At 43.9% G+C, this 10,833-nt stretch overlaps 1 protein-coding gene across 1 annotated transcript in view; it reads left to right on the top strand.

Annotated features, from left to right (window-relative positions):
• The window catches only part of arhgap5 (Rho GTPase activating protein 5), a 40,805-nt gene extending 39,962 nt beyond the window's left edge, over positions 1–843 (top strand). The window contains exon 7 of the mRNA XM_041060272.1: positions 1–843. This exon is cut by the window's left edge and continues 1,129 nt beyond it. The gene's annotated coding sequence lies outside the window, so the exon portion shown is untranslated.
• Positions 844–10,833: the final 9,990 nt, after the last annotated feature.

Genomic DNA, 10,833 nt, shown 5'->3' with positions numbered 1-10,833 from the left:
CAAGAAACTGTGGCTTAGGTTTTTTTTTTTTGGGGTGGGGGGAGGGGGGAGGGGGGGGGGGGAATACTAAAAGACAAAATGAATTGACCCTGATCCACTACATGAACTTTGACCCCTGAAAGGACAGCACATGCACGGCTTGTGTCAAAGGTCCCACTTGCCAGTTTCATGTCTGAGTTTATGTTGTTATCATTTCCACAATTTTCTTTTTTTTTTTAATATTTTTTTGTAACGTCTGATTTCCACCCGGTTTTGTGTGTTTGTGTGCGTGTGATGATGACGGTGTGTGTGTGGTGGTGTATCTGTGTGAACTGACCTGTGGTCTGTGTTACAGCCAGTCTGTACCTTCTCTGCAGAGGGAAGGAGGGATTCAGGAGGGACAAAGGAGAGAAAGATGTGGACTGACGGACTCGTAATGCTCCGTACGACAGAATCTGACTTTACGGACTTCACTACCAGTCTTCAGCTAACTGTTTCTGTAGAGCCTCTAACTCTTAATGCAATGACCGGTGTCTCGTTCTGAAGGGACGACCCCCCCTCCGACCCCTCCGTGATGGCACATGAGTGAGGAAACCACTATGTCGCAAAGCATTCTGGATCCATCGGGTTCGAGGAGGCGTCATCCACGTCCGGTTACTTCCTTCCTCACGGCGGAGGACGCTTCCCGCTCTTTCATTTCTACTTCTGTTCTGTTGGTTTGTTGGAAACGAAACTTTGCATGTCTCTGTTTTTGCCACTTAGCGAAAAAAAAAAAGAACTTTCAGGTTTAAAAAAAAAAAAATGAGATGAAAACACTTTGAAACTCTGCAGGAGCTTCTGTTCAGATCTGCATCGTTTTATCTGAGGAAAATTTCCACAGAAAAACTCAGATTTCTTTCTTTTCTTTTCTGTCATGCAAGAAATCAACTCTTAATATCATATTTTTGGTTATATGTCGAATAGTTTTCCCTAAATAGAGGAAAGAAGTATATATAAGTATATATATATAAAAATGTATCAGCAGCAGAGGTTGCTGATTTAGTGAAATACCACGGGGTACTGGACTATAATCTGTCAGAAGCTATAATCATATTTCTTTGTGGTTCTGATGGTGTAACTGAAACCCATCTATTCTTTTTTTTTTTTTGTATTTGATGGTGTGTGAGAGTGTGTGTGTGTGTGTGTGTGTGTGTGTGTGGGGGGGGGGGGGGGTAGCTTTTAATTCCTGTTTGGCTCGACTGAAAGAAAATTAAAAATCCCTCATCGCTTTCGTCATCAGTGTCACGGACGTCACAGAGTTCACACACAACGGAAACTTAAACGTTTGTCTCCGTCACGTTTTCACAGAACGAGTCCAGACGATCTGAGACTCCCCGGAGAAACGCTCTGTCCATCACGGATGAAAATATCACATCGGGATTGATTTTACAGGTCTGTCGTTTGTGGTGGAACAGATTTAATCACCTGCTGTACGGAAGTGGGGTTTTAGGTACTTTTACTTATTTAAGCTGATTGAAGCAGATTCTGTTGCTGAGACTTTTTACATTGTGGTGTTGAGAAGTTTACCTGAGTAAAGCATCTGTGTATTTCCACCACTGGTAATTTGGTACTAACTATGAGGAAAATCGACGGATGTTCAGTTCACAGTTCAGATTCAAACGTTTGAATCTTTTCTCCCGCAGCTTCTAAAGCTCGTCCTCGTTTCCTTCGTTTTGAATTTACAGGCCTGATTTGATACGTTCACCCAAAACTAAAACTCGTTATCAGTTATACAGTTATCTGTTCATGCTCATGCTCCTTTCTGTTGTTGTCTTTGTTTCTACACCATGATGTGTAGATGTTTTTGTGGCTTCAGTCTTTGGACGAGGACACAGAGTCCGGTGTAATGTCTCTTTTTATTCGTGAAGCTGACGGAAGATTTTTGATCCAGATGGACAGAGGAGTGTTCTCAGGAAAATAACTTAAATAATCTGATTTATCTCAGATTAAAACGTGGAAGAACACAAAGAGGACACGTTCACACAAACTCAGTTACATCGTTCAGGTACTGAATTACAGATCTCATTATAATAATCAGTCTTTATCAAGTAAAAGGGTTGAGACAGTGAAGAACACGCAGCCGTCGCCCTGATCACTTCACACTTTTTCATGCACATTTAATGTTTCCCTGAGTGAAATGGAGAAAAAAAATCTGACTCGAATATTCACTAATGTTTTGACAGAGATGTGTGATCACCAAATTAAAAGCCCTTTCCAGAGCAGCTAATTTCTGATTGGACAGACTTTGGTTGACTTCCTCTCTGTGCTGGCTCTGGTTCAAACTGTGGACCTCAGCATCAGGTCAGAGGCTTTGGACCCTGAAACTGATCAGCGTCAGCGATGACGGATGAATCCGGTTATACCAAAATGTCGAGTGAAGGTTTGTCCCATTTCAGACGCGTCTCCTGTGTCTCCTCCTTTCCAGGTTTATTTCACTGCAGGCATCGATTTGATCTCAGAAAACTCAGCTTCAAATGAAAATCTGTTCATTTGCTGAGAGGATTTGAAACTTAATGGCTGTTTCATGTCATTTTAAGTTTCATATATTGGGGCCGTGGTCTGTTGATTGGACAGACAGACAGTTTGAAGACGAATGAAAACAAGTGTTAGCTGTTGCTCTGCTTCCCACAACTTGTACCTGGAATTTTTACAATAAGAAAAATGTGACTCAAAGTTTAAAGAATGGAAACCGGAAGGAGCCAAAGCCCCGACATAGATGAGGATTTTTTTTATATTAATCTGAGGAAAAGGTCGTACTGACGACGGTGTCTTCACTTTGCCAAAAAGCTGAATTTAGCGAACTTTAAAGGACACTTTGAAGAGGGCACGTGTCTGAAATGGGACCTGCTGCAGACAAATGACAGATCATTTTCCTTTGAGATGTGAATGAGGAGGTGAAGGCTGAGTTAAAGGGGATAAGTATTAGGAATGGAACGGAGCCAAAAGCCCATTTTAAGGTTTTGTGGTTTTGGACTGAAGAGGACGTTGAAGGGCGCGAATGGCAGGTGGAACAGAGCCAGGAGCATCCTAATGGACAAGCTCGAGTTCAGTGGGTGGGAGGTGGGGGGGGGGGGGGGGGGGTGTGTTCAGCAGCTGCTAGATGATAAAACATTAAGCTGTTCGTCTGTAGTTTTCCATCAATCAATCTTGTTCTTTTTCTTTTTATCATTTTGTTGATAAGATCTGCTCTCATCCAGTCGCACCGGTGTACAAACCACCTGACTTCTCATCATCCGCTGTGTATTATAGTAAATAAAAATGATTTTCAGAATGAAAAACTCTAAAACTTTCTTTTCGTTTCATTTTCTCTCCATAATGTTTCCAAATAAAGTTTCTTTTTTCCAAAGCTGCTGTCAGTCAGTTTTTTATTTTTTTATTTTATTTTATTAACTAATGAAACCTCATATTAGTTTTTCTATTTTACTGTGTGAGGACAGAAGGAGGTCTGAGTCCAGCTTTAAAATACTGAAGCTGCATTTTTACGTGTTAGTGTTATGATACAAAATCTCTCATCAGGCATCTGATGTCAGTGTCATATTATTATCACTGCATTAATGGGACTAACTAAATATAATATGTACCATTAAGCACAATGACCCCTCTCAGTGTTTTTACATATATATATATATATAAATTTATAATACTACTTACTGTTGATTTATTTTAATGTTGCTGGTCCAGTAAAACATCATTTTATAACACCATCATTGTTTTGTATATTAAAGTTTTGTGTGAATTAATGAGTAACTTTATCTGTCAGATCATTAGAACATGATTTCCACAACAGGTGCATCCAGTGACGTGCACTGAGGTTCAGTACCTGAGTGAACCCAGGTGCCTCACCCATCAGCTGTCACGTCAGTGGGATGGTAGAAGACTCAGCTCGTGGGGCTGCAGCGTCACCTGGTGGCTGAAACCCGAACTGTACGAACTGAAGCTGCAGCGTCTGCGTCTCACTTCAGGGCCCAAGAAAAAAAAATCAGAAATGTTCCTCAGTGTTGTTCAGATGTTCCTCAGTTCTCCAAAGCTGCTGAACAGTGAACATGTTGACAGGGCCTCTGAGATCCTCACCCGGTGTCTCCACATCCCGCCGGAAGCTGCTCACAGCCGCGTGCTGAGACTGAACTACCCGCTGCGGATGGACAAACGGACAAACAACAGAAAGTAAAACGTTTAAACCTTATTACAGTGACGTTTTTTGGAGGATTTATTGGCGCCGAATTGATCAGTTCCGTGAATCAAGTGTGACAAAAGCCAACATCATAACTTTCGTGGTCAGTGTATTTGTCAGTAACGCAGGTGACGTTAAAAAGACACATTTCTGAACGTTGTTTGGCTTTGAGTTGTTAGTTACTCAGAGAAGTGGTTGAGCTGTGGGGTTGGAGGAAAAGTGTTGAAGGAAACATTAGAATCAACTCATGAAGTAAATGTGTTTTAGCAGCGGAGGTCTGAGATCAGCTGTGAAGGGTTCACACGTGTTTAATGGCTTTTTGAAATACTTTTACTTCACCTGAGTGTTTTCATTTCATGCTGCGCAAAGTTTCACAGACTCAACAAATGATCGAACAATCGATCAGTTGAGAGAATAATCAGCAGATTGAACAAACCTGAAAATGATTGTTAGCTGAAGCTGTTTCTCTGTGAACGTGAAATCTGCTGTGGTCTGACAGCAGGTGGCGCTGTAGCTCAGTTTTTCAGTCTTCATGAGGCAGATTAGATTTTAGAGTTAAACTCACACACACACACTTATGTTTTTAAAACGGTGGTTGTTGCTTATTTTGTCATATACACACAAACAACTTCAGAGACTTTAAATTTGCAAAAGGAAAATAAAACAAAAGTCATTCATGACAGAAATAATTTAAAATAAAATACTTACAGCTTTTAGATTTCAAAATTTTACTAATGATTTATAACAACTACGGAGTTCATATCAATAATCACTGATAGCTCATATATCAGTAATGAATAATATTCAATCCACCGTGTGTTGTCTCCTGAGCAGCACATCCCAGGTTCTGGTCTTCAGTCTCCGGTAGGGGACGCTCATGGCTTCCTCTCGTCTCTGTGCAGCCTTTTCTCCTCTGGCTCAGAAAAAGAAGGAGAGCAGCTGCTTCTCTCATCCCAGCCTTTGCTCTGTCATCCTCCCCCTCCTCCCCCTCTTCCCTCAGAGAGGGGAGCACCACACCCTGTTAGCCAATCAGAGCTCGACTCCACCTTCTCCATCACATCATCTCAGTTTCCAAGGTAACAGGGCACCCCGCTCTCTCTCTCTCTCTCTCTCTCTCTCTCTCTCTCTCTCTCTCTCTCCTTTCCATCCTGGAAGGTGCCGCATCATCATCATCATCCCTCCCATCCGTCCATCCCACCATCCCACACTGAGCTTGTGGCTAGTTTAGCTTTAGCCTCCTCTCTATTAGCACCATCTCTCTCTCTCTCTCTCTCTCTCTCTCTCTGCAGTGGGACTGCCACAACATCAAAGGCACCTCCCTCTCTCCCTCTCTCTGTCTGCATCCTCCAACATCCAACTGAACACAGGAAGAAAAGAAGGGAAGGAGATGGACTGAAGGAGAAGAAGAAGAGAGATGTGGTACGTACTGCTTAACCTGCTCTCTGTAACCTCCCTTCTGTTTTGTGTGTGTGTGTGTGTGTGTGTCTGTGTGTCTGTGTGTCTGTGTGTGTGTGTGTGTGTGTGTGTGTGTGTGTGTGTGTGTGTGGAGCCTAATCCTTCATGGAATGCTAATTCAATGAGCCGTCTGACGCTAACGTTCCCAGAACGACGCGAGGAAAGAAAGAGAGAAAAGGAAAAGATAAAGAGACAGAAGCAGAGGGAGGTGACTCCCAGTCTCTCTCTCTCTCTCTCTCTCTCTCTCTCTCTCTCTCTCTCTCTCCCTGAGCTTTTGTTATGAGGCCTGCTCTGCAGACGAGCTCGCTCTGCCTGCTGCATACAGAAGGAGGCCAACACCTCTCCTCTCTATTCCCAGTCTGCTGCCATGCTTCATGCTGGCCTGTCTTACTGGTTCCTGGGCTGGTGCTGAACCTCTTTCACTGGTTTAAAAAACCTCACATTGTTCCCGGCGTGTGAAGGATGTGAAGGTCCTTGTATTTACGAGTTTACCCGTGTTTGTGACCTGATCTCAGCTCTGTTGTCATTCGAAGTTCAGAGGAAACAGGGATGAGTCGGACTGCGTCCGAAGGTTAAAGTGTTTGTGGGGGTTTTTAAAGGCCACACGTCCAAAACTCTGCTGTTACAGAGACGCTCAGGACGCAGGACAACAACACACACTTCGAGACAGTTTCTCCTCAAAGACGTTTGTGACCCGTCTGTGCTCTCAGAAAGTGATGGAAGTCGTGTGAAGAATAAAAGTGTTGTGGTTTTTAGCTGTTGCAGTTGAAAATGACTTGATTGTTGAATTGCTGCAGAAATAGTTGGATGAATCTTCCTCCCAGTTCCTACGTCACACAGCTGTGACATGCTGCTCTTATCGTTGATCATGTGACCAGTGAGATCAGACACAGTTCCAGTTCCTGACCTCACGACTCAGTAGGTAAAAGTTTGGCTGAAGTCTCAGCTGTGTTTTCTCCACCAGACCTGGAGGTTTGTGTCCAACCTGCCTGATCGTCTCATCGATATCGTCTCCGTGTTCCCAGATCTCAGCTAATACCTGGCTGAGTTCATGTTCTTATTACTGACACATACGTGGACAGAGCTACAGCTCAGGCTGTAACAGACGTGGATTTTCCTTCAGGTCTTTTTCTCTGGGTGAAAACGTTTGAGGGAAACTTCGGTTCCCGGTGCTTCTGACCTGCTTCGCTGTTTCTTCAGATTAATTCTTGTTTCATATTTAGACTTTTTCAGACTCAACAGATGAATCTCACAGTTTGTTCATGTATTAATGAGCTTCTATATTATATACTGTTCTACATATTATGGGCTCTGAGTGTTTGTCTAAGAGGGGCATGCTCCTTGTGATCAGCTGTGGTGGTGTTGCTGCTGATCAGAGACTGGGTGGAGCAGGTTTCATGAACAGAGGCAGCTTAATAAACGTCTCTGTGCTGTGGCTGTGACTCGGTCTGCTCTTAGAGAAACTGCTTGATTTGTGTTTCTGCAGATGAAGCTTCTAAAAGCAGCTTTCACAAACAGCTTCCTCTGTTTATTGGCTGATGTTAAAATGAGCTAAGAGAACGTAGGAAATGAGAGAGGGATGAAGGGAAGGAGGGTTTCACAGGGAAACGTGGATGATATCGTTCTGATGTTGATCACGAGGAGCAGGAAGTTGTTTCAGTACGGTGTGAGCGGTCAGTGCAGCCGAGCTCACGTCTGCATTTTACGCCCCACAGGAAATGATGTAACTGTCTCCCGGGCTGTTGAACTGGGTGAGTGGCTGCAGAGAAGCTCAGAGGCGTAGGTGTCAGAGGAAAGGCGTGGAAGGTTACAGATGCCTCATGGGAAATAATCTGTGATGAGACTGAAAACTTGGATCCGTTTGATCACCTGGTGATGTCACTGAGAACTGATCACCTGACGAGAGGTCGCTCAGGAGCTGGAGCTGGTTTAGTGGACACACGCACACACACAGACACACACACACACGCACACACACACACACACACACACACACAGACCCTCTGTGCTCTGATGAGACGACTTCCTCCGTTTACCTTTAGAAACTCAGCTGAATGTTGACCAGGTGTTGTTTCAGGCAGAGAACAGGAGACTCGCTCCTGACACCTGATAAAGCCGCTCACAGCTCACCTGCAGGAAATAAACTTTCCCTCTAACTCACCTCTGAGTTCCTCCGGCCTTTTGACCCTGACCTGAGCAGTGATCCGTAACCTCGGCTGTTTGCTCCTCGGTCTCCTGCCTCCCTATACTAACAGAGTCACATATTAGAGATGGTTAATGAGTGAGAGTTACACTGGGTCTCCCAGTACGGAGGACAGACTCCCTCAGGATCATCTGTAATTAGCCAGGAGCTGTTTGTATTTACTGAAGTCAATTCAGGTCAAGTTCATTTGCAAAGCGTTTAGGTGACGCAGGAGTCGAAGCTTCCTCTGCTCTGTACAGACGTACAGTGCTACAACACGTCGTGGAGCAGAAACCGTCCGTTAGCCTCAGACACGAGGAGCTTCAACCTCCTCCGGTCTGTCGCCTCAGTGTCTCCACAGTTTCTCCCTGCAGAGCCGACGCCCTGCTCCCCCAGCAGGGAGAGCACAGTGAGGAGAGGGTTAGAGTGCAGAGAGGTTCACCACGTCATCACATTTCTACGTCTGTTCGTCAGACTTCGCAGGAGAGTGAGCTTCCTTCATTAGACGTGATGCTGCTCAGCCTGTTTGTCTGGATAAAAATAATGAAATCTAGTTGCTCTTGCAGCAGTGATCAATATAAAATGCTTTAAATTGCGATAATCAAATTGAATTAAACGTACTCTTCTCCTCTGCCTGGGTTTAAAAGCTGAAAGCCGGTCTGATATTATCACTGCACAGCCAGAGTCAGAGCCACGACTACTACGAGTCAAAGGTGTGAACATGTTAACACAGAGAAAACAAACATCAGGAAACACAAGAGATTTTCAGTCTTTCATCTTCTTTCACTTTGAAAATGATAAATTGTGGTTTAATAAATTGAACTGTGAAAGAAAAATTCAGATTATTCTGGACTGAATCATCAGCTTCAAGAATCCATTCAGTGTGAGACCCCGATTCAACAAGAGTCCAGAGGGGCCCCGGGGCCCCCATCCTGCTTCAACACACAATCAGCTGTGTGTGTGTGTGTGTGTGTGTGTGTGTGTGTGTGTGTGTGAGAGAGAGCACCCACCATCCCCCCACGTTCAAACTGAACAAATGAGTGTGTGTGACGGTGGAATGGGTACTGCACGATAAGGATCAGGGTTCAGGGTTACCCTGCTCCTCCTCCCTGGAGGCTAGATCTCTGTAACCAGCAGGTGAATGAATGAATGAATGAATGAATGAACTGCTGATTTAAACTCTGCTTCATGTTTAACTGTGATCCTCTGATACAAACAGACTGTGTGTGTTTATTGGTCTGGGTGTGACCCTGTTTGTTAGCTTAGCATGTTGTGTTACAGCTTGTTGTTAGTTGTGTTGTTGAGTTTAGCTGAGGACGCACGTTACAACTGTTGAACAGATTGTGAACAGAATTTGGACGTCAGGACTGAGGACACCAAGGTGGACCAGGTCTGTTCCAGTCTGGATCAGCTGGCAGGACTTTTTATTTTCAGAACCTGAGTGGTCTCTGACTGTCTGGAGTATTTACTTTGTCCTTTATGTCTTTATGTGAGATTAATTCTCGTAACCATCGTCTCCGAATCCTTTCCTCTTGTCTTGTCTTGTCTCCTAACATCCTCTGTTTTCACCTTGCATCTTTCCTTTCTCCTCCTCCTCCTCCTTTTTTTGTGGTCTCCTCATTTCTTCATGTGTCCTCTCTTCTCCTTTTTTCTACTCATATCCTCTTTCTTTCCTCCATCCTCTCTCATTTGTTTTCTCTCCAAGTAGCAGCTCTTGTTCCAGCTCATCATTCCTCTTCTTCCTCCTCGTCTTCCTCTTCTCCCTCTGCGTATCGATAACATCTCCTCAGACCTCGGGGCGTGGTGTTGAACGCTCAGTCCTGTGCTGCTGGGTCTGACCACAGCACCGGGTGTATCAGCAGAACGCACTCACTGTGGCTTCATCAGCATTTGCTCAGATATGAATTTTCAGGTTCCACTTACTGACCGAACCCAGAGCGTCCTCTTAGAAGGTCCACTGAGGGACGTCACAGACAGTGCAGCCATGTTTTTCTTCTCTGTGGAGCAGTCACTGTATCATAAATCTGTGTGAGCTGTCGACGTCTGAAGAACGTGTTTCTCTGTGAATACGGAAACATTTTCCTCACATGAGCAAATCAAGTTCACGGGTTTTATTTCGATCTGATTTAAACCCGTCCTGAGGTCCAGGTTTGTCAGGCTCTTTTGTGAGATGCGATTACCCATAACACCCCTCTCTGTGTAGGCACAGAGAGGTTCACACATGTAAAGTGGTGAGTTCTGTGATTATGAAGTGACTCATTCAGTTTGTAAAGTCCAGTCGTTATTACACCAACAACACTTTTACATCCAAAGTGCTTCAGTCAGCCGGTTTCTGTTATAGAGGCTGGGAGACTATTATCTGGAAAATAAATTATTGAACACACACATACACACACACACACACAGTGAGGCAAAATGTCCTCACTTCCTGTTTAGATGCTCTGCTGTTTGGCTGCCATCATGATAATGTGCTGATGATAAAAACATTTTTTGGAAATACAGTTTTAAATAGTTGATGCTTGATCCAAGATGTCTGAGCGTTATCTATGAAAATATTTAATTTTTTTTTTAAACGAAATTTGAACCCTGACAACAAATGTACTGTAGGAGCAGAGTCTCTTCAGAAAAGATTTTTATCATTCAGTCACAGAAACGTTCTATTAATGTCCCCCTCCAAAGGGAGATGGACACACAGAGCATTTGGCTGTGCACCAGAACATTTCTGATTACTTCCAGAACAAATGATTAATTATTGGAAGAAGAATCTTTGCCGATATGTTGGTGCTGATTTTCCAAATCTGCAGTTTAACACCTTCCCTTCTTTCCTCTGTCTGTAATTTATCTGTTGCAGTTTCTGTCCTGCCTGTTTCTAAGTTGCGGTGCTGATACACTTTTCACTGTTTCAGTCAGTGTTTGTCGTGTTTTGTTGTTGTTTACGCTGCATAAGAAGATTCCTACGTGTTTGACATCCTACACAAACCCTGCACTGATTCCTACTGATCAGTTG

Source organism: Toxotes jaculatrix, chromosome 17, assembly GCF_017976425.1.
Source record: "Toxotes jaculatrix isolate fToxJac2 chromosome 17, fToxJac2.pri, whole genome shotgun sequence".
Taxonomy (NCBI): Eukaryota; Metazoa; Chordata; class Actinopteri; family Toxotidae; genus Toxotes; species Toxotes jaculatrix.
The sequence above is the reverse complement of the archived record's forward strand: the minus strand, read 5'-3'. Positions and strand labels throughout refer to the sequence as shown.